This window comes from Homarus americanus, unplaced genomic scaffold (assembly GCF_018991925.1).
Source record: "Homarus americanus isolate GMGI-L3 unplaced genomic scaffold, GMGI_Hamer_2.0 scaffold56009, whole genome shotgun sequence".
Classification (NCBI taxonomy): Eukaryota; Metazoa; Arthropoda; class Malacostraca; order Decapoda; family Nephropidae; genus Homarus; species Homarus americanus.
In genome coordinates, this window is record NW_024739542.1 from 7,520,178 (window position 1) to 7,531,595 (window position 11,418).

The 11,418-nt window shown below is 44.9% G+C and overlaps 1 long non-coding RNA gene across 1 annotated transcript in view; it reads left to right on the forward strand.

Annotated features, from left to right (window-relative positions):
* The first annotated feature begins 110 nt into the window (after nucleotides 1-110).
* The window catches only part of LOC121874929, a 24,250-nt gene continuing 12,942 nt past the window's right edge, over nucleotides 111-11,418 (forward strand). Inside the window, exon 1 of the long non-coding RNA XR_006090511.1 lies at nucleotides 111-178. This is a non-coding gene — a long non-coding RNA (uncharacterized LOC121874929). The remainder of the gene's footprint in view (nucleotides 179-11,418) is intronic.

Below are 11,418 nucleotides of genomic sequence, written 5' to 3' on the forward strand. Positions count from 1 at the left end.
TCAGTCGGTGTGTGGGTCATGGTGCTGTGTGTGTGTGAACAGACAGAGAGAGAGAGAGGTTACAGGGAGGTGAAGTGGTGTTGCCTCTTGCCTACGTAGTGAAATATACCGTAATCTCTCCTTCCATATCGCTTTAAAACCTGTGTGACATCAAACTTGGTTAATTAAATTGTTAAATGTATGTTGGAAATATATTAATAAATACTGTTTAGATTTTTTTTTTAGATTTTTATTTATTTATTTATTAATATTTTTTTATTCCGTGTAAAGTTTTAGAGACACTGGTGAAGAGTATTCATTCCGGGTCACAGGATGTTTGTTTTGACGGTAATGTGAACTGTATTAATGTGTTGGTTTATTAAAATGATTTCAGTGTTATTGTTTATATGTGTGTTAAAGTCTATGGATATTATCGTTGTATACAAGAGATCAGAGATTACAAATATATACAATATAGATATACTGTATATGTCTACGGACACACACACACACACACACACACACACACACCACACTGATTTTCCCTCACTTATAGATCTATGGATGTGGAGGTCAGGATACAGCACTCGCCTTTTAACCTAGAGTCACTGGTTCGCAATCTGGGCACCCGTAGTCCACCCAGTTGCGTCGAGCCGAAAAAACGTCGTAGTCTGCAGTATATGCTGTATCCACACTGCCCCTCACGGGATGGGACAAGCAGGGAACCCAGATTTACTTTCACAAACACAGGAAAACATTAACATTAAACACACATCCACAGGAACTCATCAAGGAACCTAAGCACGAAACCTTGACAACTGACCTCTGGCAATGATGAAAATAATAATTTAAAACTATGATATGACATAAATAAAAAAGTTAAATAAAAGTCAAAATAAAAAATAAATAAATAAATAAAATACTACTTTAAAAATCAGACGTGGCTAAAAATTTTCTCCGCTGCCAGAGATCACTAATCAGGAAGCTAAACAGACAGATATTTACATATATATTAGTTTGCATTCAGTGACGACATGTGGAAGTGCATTAGTTAAAAAAAATATCTTATCTCGAAATTGAAAGATGAGATAGTAAATTTGGGTTTACCTTTGAGATAATTTCCCATTAATGTTCCTTTGTCTCATCCATTAAGAGGCGTCCCACAGGTAGAGGTGAAACGAGATATAAAAATCATTTAAGGTGTGAATACCTTCCATGTATTGTGTCTCAGAAAAATATATACACAATATATGGAAATCTATTAGGCCTGCACCCTCTTCTTACACTTCTATTGTCTTTATTTTTTCATTTGTTTTTCGTTTCGATCACACTAAAATCAATACAGTAAAACCTCCATATAACGGACTTTTCATTCCATATAATCCATGAGATGGGGATTTCACATCTAACGGACCTAGATATAACGGACTTTCACATTTATATAGTTCGTTAGATGAAGATTTCACAGCTAACGAACCCTCTATAAAACGGACTTTCCTCTCCATATAGTCCGTTAAATAGAGGTTCATCTTGTACACAAGAAGTTGTTTCGTTTGTGTTTATATGCACTTTACATCTTTTACGTATAATTGTCCCATTAAAACAGCAATAACTTGTATAGGTAATGTTATAACACCAGCGAATGCAGTTCATATATGGTAAAAGTGGACTAGAATAAAATTTTAAAATGCTCTTCGCTAAAGTAACATAACCTAACTTTATCTAGTGTAGGTTAGATTAGGTTTATTAGGTTAGTTAGATGAGGTTAGGTGAGGTTAGTTCGGTCAAGTATCTTTAAATCTCACCTAATAAATAATATAAAGGATTAAAGGTGTATGTTCTTATCTCTTATTATACTTCATAAACCTATTCCAAGGCTCTATTAAAGATTTGAATCCTGTGTTTATACTTTTTAAGACGATTTAATTCTTTATAATACCCATTTCTCTTTGTGCCTTTGTTTATATCACTTTATCCATGTATAATTAACTCCAACACGTAGTCAACAGTTTTATGTATTTATAGAGAACATCGTATCGTTGTTTGAGTTTTTTAGGAAGATTCTGAATTTATATTTTTATTGTTTTGATCGTGAGAGATGATGACAGCAGGTGTTTGTATGTATTTTAATTACAGGCCCCTTCACTAGTGCGTTTACAGGGGCTCGTCATATAAACATTCTACAAATCATTACATTGACATATTTGTTTTAATATTGGTTTATATTGATTCGTTACTATGTTTACTATTGCGAGTTTTCTTCTGTCGAACGTAATCAAACAGGGCTGCCACACTGTACAAAACCTGAGCAGCCCCTGTAAACGCACTAGTGAAGGGGACTGTATTATCGTGTAGATTGACAAAGAATCAGTGTATTTCGTCAGGATCGTGATATAGAGTTAAAAGGAAATATTTGTGTACATATAAGCATTGTCTCTATATGTAAGACCGTGATAAATTGACCAATAGTAAGACGTGTTTATTTCTCTCGTTAATGAAGAATATACCTGTGGGTCAACAAGTGTTAACTATCTTAATACAAAAAAAGAAGAAAATATTTGTATTTCTAATTAATATATAGATATATCCATGGTTGTTGTGACAGAATTTTGAAAATACCTGACGGTGATATTTCTCAGTGGCATGTGATGTTCCCCGGTGCTCAAGTAGCCCTCCAGCCTCCTGACACCATTACTTCCTCCTCCTCATTCTTCTTCTTCTCCTCCTCCTCTTCCTCCCCTCTTCTCGCACCTCTTCCAATCTCCAGGTACTCTGCCATCTTCTTGGGTGTCTTGAGCTTCCTGTTGATGCCTTGTAATATTTTTTTTTTCTCTTGGAGTTTTAGAATGATATTTAACCCTTCTTCTGCCCATCTCTCTGAAGTTGGGGAATGAGGAGTGTGGAGTGAGGTGAGGGGTGTGGGTGAGTGAGGGTAGTGTGAGGTGTGGGTGAGGTGAGGGTGTGGGTGAGGTGAGGGCTTTTTCTCCCTCATTTTTCCCTTTCTTCTTTTCTCTCTTTTTCTCTCACCGTCTTGTACCTTCTCTGTTATTATTTCACCTGTCGACCATCTCACCTGGTAGTTCAGTTTCTTTTCCTTTTCTTTTTGTCTTGTTTTCCTTACTAGTGTCTTTTTCTTCTTCCTAGTACCTCTCCCTTTTCTCATGCCTCTCCTTTTCCCTAAATCTCTCCCTCTTTTCCTCCCTCCTCCTAGTACCTCTCCCTCTTCCTAGTACCTCTCCCTCTTCCCTAGTACCTCTCCCTCTTCCCTATACCTCTCCTCTTCCCTAGTACCTCTCCCTCTTCCTAGTACCTCTCCCCCTTCCCTAATACCTCTCCCTTTTCCCTAGTACCTCTCCCTTTTCCCTAGTACCTCTCCCTCTTCCTAAGTACCTCTCCCTCCCCTCCCTAGTACCTCTCCCTCTTCCCTAGTACCTCTCCCTCTTCCCCTAGTACCTCTCCCTCTTCCCTAGTACCTTCCCTCTTCCCTAGTACCTCTCCCTCTTCCCTAGTACCTCTCCCTCTTCCCTAGTACCTCTCCTTTTTCCTAGTACCTCTCCCTTTTCCCTAAATGCCTCTCCCTCTTTCCCTATTACCTCTCCCTCTTCCCTAGTACCTCTCCCTCTTCCCTAGTACCTCTCCCTCTTCCCTAGTACCTCTCCCTCTTCCCTAATTACCTCTCCCTCTTCCCTAGTACCTCTCCCTTTTCCCTAGTACCTCTCCCCTCTTCCCTAGTACCTCCTCTTCCTAGTACCTCTCCCTTTTCCCTAGTACCTCTCCCCTCTTCCCTAGTACCTCTCCCTCTTCCTAGTACCTCTCCCTCTTCCTAGTACTCTCCCTCTTCCCTAGTACCTCTCCCTCTTCCCTAGTACCTCTCCCTCTTCCCTATTACCTCTTCTTTTCCTAGTACCTCTCCCTTTTCCCTCATGCCTCTCCCTCTTCCCTAATACCTCTCCCTCTTCCCTAGTACCTCTCCCTCTTCCCAAGTACCTCCTCCCTCTTCCCTAGTACCCTCTCCCTTCTTCCTAGTACCTCTCCCTTTCCCTAGCTACCTCTCCTCTTCCTAGTACCTCTCCCCTCTTCCCTAGTACCTCTCTCCTTTTCCCCTCATACCTCTCCCTTTTCCCTAGTACCTCCCTCTTCCCTAGTACCTCTCCCTCTTCCCTAAGTACCTCCCCCCTCTTCCCTAGTACCTCTCCCTCTTCCCTAGTACCTCTCCCTCTTCCTAGTACCTCTCCCTCTTCCCTAGTACCTCTCCCTCTTCCCTAGTACCTCTCCCTCTTCCCTAGTACCTCTCCCTCTTCCCTAGTACCTCTCCTCTTCCCTAGTACCTCTCCCTCTTCCCTAGTACCTCTCCCTCTTCCCTAATACCTCCCCTCTTCCCTAGTCCTCTCCCTCTTCCCTAGTACCTCTCCCTCTTCCCTGTACCTCTCCTTTTTTCTTCCTAGTACCTCTCCCCTTTTCCCTCGTACCTCTCCCTCTTCCTAATACCTCTCCCTTTTCCCTAGTACCTCTCCCTCTTCCCAAGTACTCTCCTCTTCCTAGTACCTCTCCCTTTTCCTAGTACCTCTCCCTTTCCCTAGTACCTCTCCCTCTTCCCTAAGTACCTCTCCCTCTTCCTAGTACCTCTCCCTTTTCCCCTCGTACCTCTCCCTTTTCCTAGTACCTCTCCCCTTTTCCCTAATACCTCTCCTCTTCCCTAGTACCTCTCCCTCTTCCCTAGTACCTCTCTCCCTCTTCCTAGTACCTCTTCTTTTCCTAGTACCTCTCCCTTTTCCCTAGTACCTCTCCCTCTTCCTAATACCTCTCCCTTTTCCTAGTACCTCTCCCCTCTTCCCAAGTACCTCCCCTCTTCCCTAGTACCTCTCCCTTTTTCCCTAATACTCTCCCTCTTCCTAATTGCCTCCTCTTCCTAGTAACTCTCCCTTTTCCCTATAGTACCTCTCCTTTTCCCCTAGTACCTCTCCTTTTCCCTAGTACCTCCTCCTTTTCCCTAGTACCTCTCCCTCTTCCTAGTACCTCTCCCTCTTCCTAGTACCTCTCCCTCTTCCCTAATGCCTCTCCTCTTCCCTAGTACCTCTCCCTCTTCCCTAGTACCTCTCCCTCTTCCCTAGTACCTCTCCCTTTTCCCTAGTACCTCTCCCTCTCCCTAGTACCTCTCCCTCTTCCCTCACCTCTCCCTTTTCCCTCATTACCTCTCCCTCTTCCTAAGTACCTCTCCTCTTCCCTAGTACCTCTCCCTCTTCCCTAGTACCTCTCCTCTTCCTAGTACCCCTCCTCTTCCTAGTACCTCTCCCCTCTTCCTAGTACCTCACCCTCTTCCCTAGTACCTCTCCCTCTTCCCTACTACCTCTCCCTCTTCCCTAGTACCTCTCCCTCCTCCTAGTACCTCTCCCTCCTCCCTAGTACCTCTCCCTCTTCCTAGTACCTCACCCTCCTATACCTCTCCCCTCTCTCCTAGTACCTCTCCCTCTTCCTAGTACCTCTCCCTCTTCCCTAGTACCTCTCCTCTTCCTAGTCACCTCTCCCTCTCTCCCTAGTACCCTCTCCCTCTTCCAGTACCTCTCCCTCTTCCTAATGCCTCTCCCTCTTCCTAGTACCTCTCCTCTTCCTAAGTACCTCTCCCTCTTCCCTAGTACCTCTCCTCTCAGTACCTCTCCCTCTTCCTAGTACCTCTCCTCCTCCTAGTACCTCCCCCTCTTCCTAGTACCTCTCCCTCTTCCTAGTACCTCTCCCTCTTCCTAGTCCCTCTCCTCTTCCCTAGTACCTCCTCTTCCTAATTACCTCTCCTCTCCCTAGTACCTCTCCCTCTTCCTAGTACCTCTCCCTCTTCCTAGTACCTCTCCCTCTTCCTAGTACCTCCTCCCTCCTCCCTAGTACCTCTCCCTCCTTCCTAGTACCTCTCCCTCCCCCTCCCTCATTCCCTCTCCCTCTTCCCTAGTACCTCTCCCTCTTCCCTAGTACCTCTCCTCTTCCCTAGTACCTCTCCCTCTTCCTAATTACCTCTCCCTCTTCCTAGTACCTCCCCCTCTTCTAAGTACCTCTCCTCTTCCTACTACCTCCCTCTTCCTAGTACCTCTCCCTCTTCCTAGTACCTCTCCCTCTTCCCTAATACCTCTCCCTCTTCCTAGTACCTCACCCTCCTCCCTAGTACCTCTCCCTCTTCCCTAGTACCTCTCCCTCTTCCCTAGTACCTCTCCCTCTTCCCTAGTACCTCTCCCTCTTCCTAGTACCTCTCCCTCTTCCTAGTACCTCTCCTCTTCCTAGTACCTCTCCCTCTTCCCTAGTACCTCTCCCTCTTCCCTAGTACCTCTCCTCTTCCTAAGTACCTCTCCCTCTTCCCTAGTACCTCACCCTCTTCCCTAGTACCTCTCCCTCTTCCCTAGTACCTCTCCCTCTTCCCTAGTACCTCTCCCTCTTCCCTAGTACCTCTCCCTCTTCCTAGTACCTCTCCCTCTTCCCTAGTACCTCCCCTCTTCCCTAGTACCTCTCCCTCTTCCCTAGTACCTCTCCCTCTTCCTAGTACCTCTCCCTCTTCCTAGTACCTCTCCTCTTCCTAGTACCTCTCCCTCTTCCTAGTACCTCTCCCTCTTCCTAGTACCTCTCCCTCTTCCTAGTACCTCTCCCTCTTCCCTAGTACCTCTCCCTCTTCCTAGTACTCTCCCCTCTTCCCTAGTACCTCTCCCTCTTCCCTAGTGCCTCTCCTCTTCCTAGTACCTCTCCTCTTCCCTAGTACCTCTCCTCTTCCCTAGTACCCCTCCCTCTTCCTAGTACCTCTCCCTCTTCCCTAGTACCTCTCCCTCTTCCCTAGTACCTCCTCCTCTTCCCTAGTACCTCTCCCTCTTCCCTAGTACCTCTCCCTCTTCCTAGTACCTCTCCCTCTTCCCTAGTACCTCTCCCTCTCTTCCTAGTCACCTCCCTCTTCCAGTACCTCCCTCTTCCCTAGTACCTCTCCCTCTTCCCTAGTACTCACCCCTCTTCCCTAGTACCTCTCCCCTTCCCCTCCTTCCCTAGTATCTCCCCTTCCCTAGTACCTCCCTCTTCCCTAGTACCTCCTCCTCCTTCTTCCCTAGTACCTCCTCCCCCTAGTACCTCTCCCTCTTCCCTAGTACCTCTCCCTTCCCTAGTACCTCTCCCTCTTTCCCTGCCCTCCCTTCCCTAGACCTCCCTCTTCTAGCCTCTCCCTCTTCCTAGTACCTCCTCTTCCCTAGTACCTCTCCCTATTTCCCGGTCGCGTTGTGTGTTCCTGGCACCGGACTCTCCCTCCCTGGTAGTCTGCTGTATCGCTCATTCGTTCCTCCGGTGTCAGGAAACAGTTACTGCCGGTACAATGGCTGATTGCATCGCTTCCTTTCTCTCCTCCTTTCCTCCTCTCTCCCTACCTCCTTCAATTCATCCCTCCCTTCTTGCCTCCTTTCCTCCTCAATTATTCTTCCTCTCCTCAATTCTTTTCTCCCTTCCTCCCTTCGTTCCCCCTTCTCTTCATTCATATATGCCCCCTCTCTCCCTTTCTCCCTCTCTCCTCCTCCTCCATTCCTCTCTCCTTCTTTTCTTCCTCTAACTATAGTTGACTATATCGCATCGGGTGTCGTGTGTGTGTGTGTGTGTGTGTGTGTGTGTGTGTGTGTGTGTGTGCTGAGGAAGATGAGGAGTGTGTGTCGATAGATAAGTAGATAGATAGATAAATAGACAAATGGACACACACACACACACACACACACACACACACACATTTCCAAAGCAAGATGACCTACAGCTTTCTATCACATCTACCTTTACCTGAATCAAGCTATTAATTAGTAGACAAATTCTCCAGGTAACTTAACTAATTTCTATATACATTAATTCCTCAAAGAAACATCAATAATAATAATTCTAATAGTGGGTATTTTTATATAGTCTGTTTATCAAGGGAATTTTGATGATCTGTTATACATCCTGTGAAAAAAAAATACCAGAATGAAAGGGATTGATGAAAGACCGGGAGAAGAGGTGGGTAGGGGGTATGAGGAGGAGGAGCAGGAAGAACAGGAAGAGGAGGATGAGGAGAGGAAGGGGGTATGGGGAGAACGAGGAGTAGCAGGACGAGGAGAAAGAGAGAAGGGGTATGAGAAGGAGGAAAGGAAGGGTGTATGATGAGGAGAAAGAGGATGAGAGGAGGAGGGGGGGGAGGAGAAAGGATGAGGAGTAGGAGGAGATGGAAGAGGTATGAGGGTGCAGGAACAGGAGGAGGGAGAAGAGAAGGGGAGGGAAAGATTATGAGGAGAAGAAGAGAGAGAGGGAGAGGGAGAAGGAGAGAGAGAGAAAGAGAGGCACAAGGAAGGGGAGAAAGAGGGGCATGGGGAGACAGACAGACAGACAGACAGACAAACACAGACAGACAGACAAGTATTTAATATCAGTGTCTTGCTTCCATGACCTCCACGTGTCATCTAGAAAGTAAAGGTCAACTGGAGTGATACATGTTACCCCCCCAGGCGAGGACCACAGTTTTGTGTAGTGGTACTAGAGGTCACTGACTCACCAGGGCCACGACCCGCTGTCCCTTCCTGTGATTAATGTTGTGGTGTGTATAATTTTTGGGATGACTTTACTCCAGACATAAGATATCTCTCTCTCTCTCTCTCTCTCTCTCTCTCTCTCTCTTATTATGATACTGTTTTACTGTGATTTTAAACCATTGCCTTCAAATGGTTAAACAATTGCCCCCAAAGGATTAAAGTATAGACCTCAACGGGTTAAACCATTATCTTCAAAGGTTTAAACCATATTCGTCAGGGGATTAAACCATCATCGTCAAAATGGATACAATATCGTCCACAAAATGATAAAGTTAAACCATTGTCCTCAAAACGTTAAACCATCGCCGTTAAAGGATGACATCATCAAAGGGTTACCTACCTGTGTCAGAAGTGGCAGGTTCGGTTCAAAATGACTTTTGGTCCTTTGTGGTCCAGGTCACGACGGCCTCGAGTCACATGAGAGGTGTAAGGCTTTGAATCTTACAAGGGTCATTAGTGAAGGTAATTACGGGACATATATGTTGCTGACATGTTGAAGAAAAAATGAAAAAAATAAAATATCCGACCAAACACTTGAAACTTTCTTGTTGGAATTTCGACACCTAATCTAACCTAACCTTATCTTCTTATCATAATCTAATTAACTTTAACCAAACCTAACTTAACTGGCAGAGAAGCGACAGTGTAGGTGTAGGAGAGAGAAGCAGGTGTAGAAGAGAGGAGGCAGGTGTCGGAGTTAGGAGGCAGGTGTAGGAGTGAGGAGGTAGGTGTAGAAGCGAGGAGGCAGGTGTCGGAGTTAGGAGGCAGGTGTAGGAGTGTGGAGGCAGTTGTAGAGGTGAGGTGTAGGAGTGAGAGACAGGTGTAGGAGTGAGGCAGGTGTAGAGGTGGGGTGTAGGTGTAGGGTAGAGACAGGTGTAGGATTGAGGAGGCAGGTGTAGAGGTGGGGGTGTGGGTGAAGAGATAGGCAGATGTAGAGGTTAGGTGGTAGGTGTGGGGTGTGGAGGCAGCTGTAGAGGTGAGGTGTAGGTGTAGGAGTGAGAGACAGGTGTAGGATTGAGGAGACAGGTGTAGAGGTGAGGAGGTAGGTGTAGGAGTGTGGAGGCAGCTGTAGAGGTGAGGTGTAGGTGTAGGAGTGAGAGACAGGTGTAGGATTGAGGAGACAGGTGTAGAGGTGGGGTGTAGGTGTAAGAGAGATAGGCAGATGTAGAGGTGAGGTGTAGGTGTGGGGGCGGAGCAGGTGTAGGAATGAAAATGAGTAAACACTAAGACACTCCACACCTTCGTCAGGGCAAAACACTCACCCAGCAGCAAACATCTCATTACCTGTCAGCTGTTGTGGCTGTCAGCGCTCCTCAAACACCCAAATCAGGAGTCAGGGGTCATGTTTGGTAATGAACTTAGGGATAAACTGTGAATAATAGACAGACAGACAGACAGACAGACAGACAGACAGACAGACAGACAGACACATATTAGGTGTTGTCTGTGTATGAATCTGTTATTACTGACATATTACTCGTACAGAACAGGATACAACCTCGTCTCACTCCAGGATATTAAGGAGGAATTACTTAGCGTGTGATTCACCTATACGCCTGACCTTCAAGTGGTTACACGAAGAAGGATAAGAAGACTGCCAGGAGATGATGAAGGCTCCAAGAACTCTGAGAAATCTAATTATTCTGAGATACTTGACAAGACCTGACGCCAGAGTGCAATGCAAGTTTTTAATGAATGTTTTGTATGAGGAGAGAGATTCACTGCAACGAGACTGGATGTGGAGGAGTAGGAGGGTGTTGGAGCATAAAATATCACCTCATTGTTGTGTTAATGGCGTGTTTGTATATCTTTAGTAAGACGGTGTAAATCCTTTTCGATTCTTTTTTTTTTACACGGTGTTACTATTCCATCGTCATTGTACAGTCGCCTGCACTTATACCTGGTACAGTGGCTGGCGCGTTTTTGTGAGATGTGGCAACTCTGTGGAATGTTTATCTAGCATGCTTAAGTCTGGGTACTATTGCGACGTTCCTTAGGGCCATTACGAGAGTTTTAATACAATGTAAACAAACACAGATATGCCACATCTCACAAAATACGCCAGCCATTGTACCAGGCATAAATGCAGGCGACTGAACATGTGTCAATGTGGTTATATGAATAGAATATCCCATGAAACAGCTACACAGATTATAATTACGTTGAAAATGGTGTTTTAGCCGTGGGTGAGAGAAGTGAACAAGTAAATGAAGCGACTAACAATGAATTTATGTTTACATGCTTATGAGTGTCATATCTCCTAAGACTTCTGCACCACATCGAGTGCTAAGGTCAGATAACACTCAGGAAATCATTTGACCTCCAATTTTCGATCTCAATTCGCGCCATAAAAGATTATAAAGCGGGCTTGTTTTTTGCGGGAAAATAAAGTATTTTTCATACTTTCACCTTGACAACTTTCCCAAGAATTTTTTTACACAAGAGATGTGAAAGTGGGAAAGGAGAGTCATCAAAGAGCATTAACTCCATTGAGTACGATTACTTAAACTCTTGAGTACGATGAATTGAACCCTTGAGTATGAAGACTCAATCCTTTGAGTTTTCATTGTAGTCAAGGGATTAAGTCGTAATGATCAAGGAGTTGAATCATTATACTCATGGTGTTATTATACTCAATGGGTTAAGTCATCGTACTTTTGGGGTCAAATAATATCGAAATGATTCTATTTGCGTTTCTTCCTCTCAACTCTTCCAGGAAACACTCATAATATTTCAAAGGTTCTCACTAAAGCAAAAAATCCTATCCTGTACAAACTTTTTTCCCCACCCACCACTTATAATTTTCCTTTCAAAACTAAATTAATTTCCCCTGGTCAACACTCGCCCCTCTTCCCGTTTTCTGTTAGGAAATATTTTATCA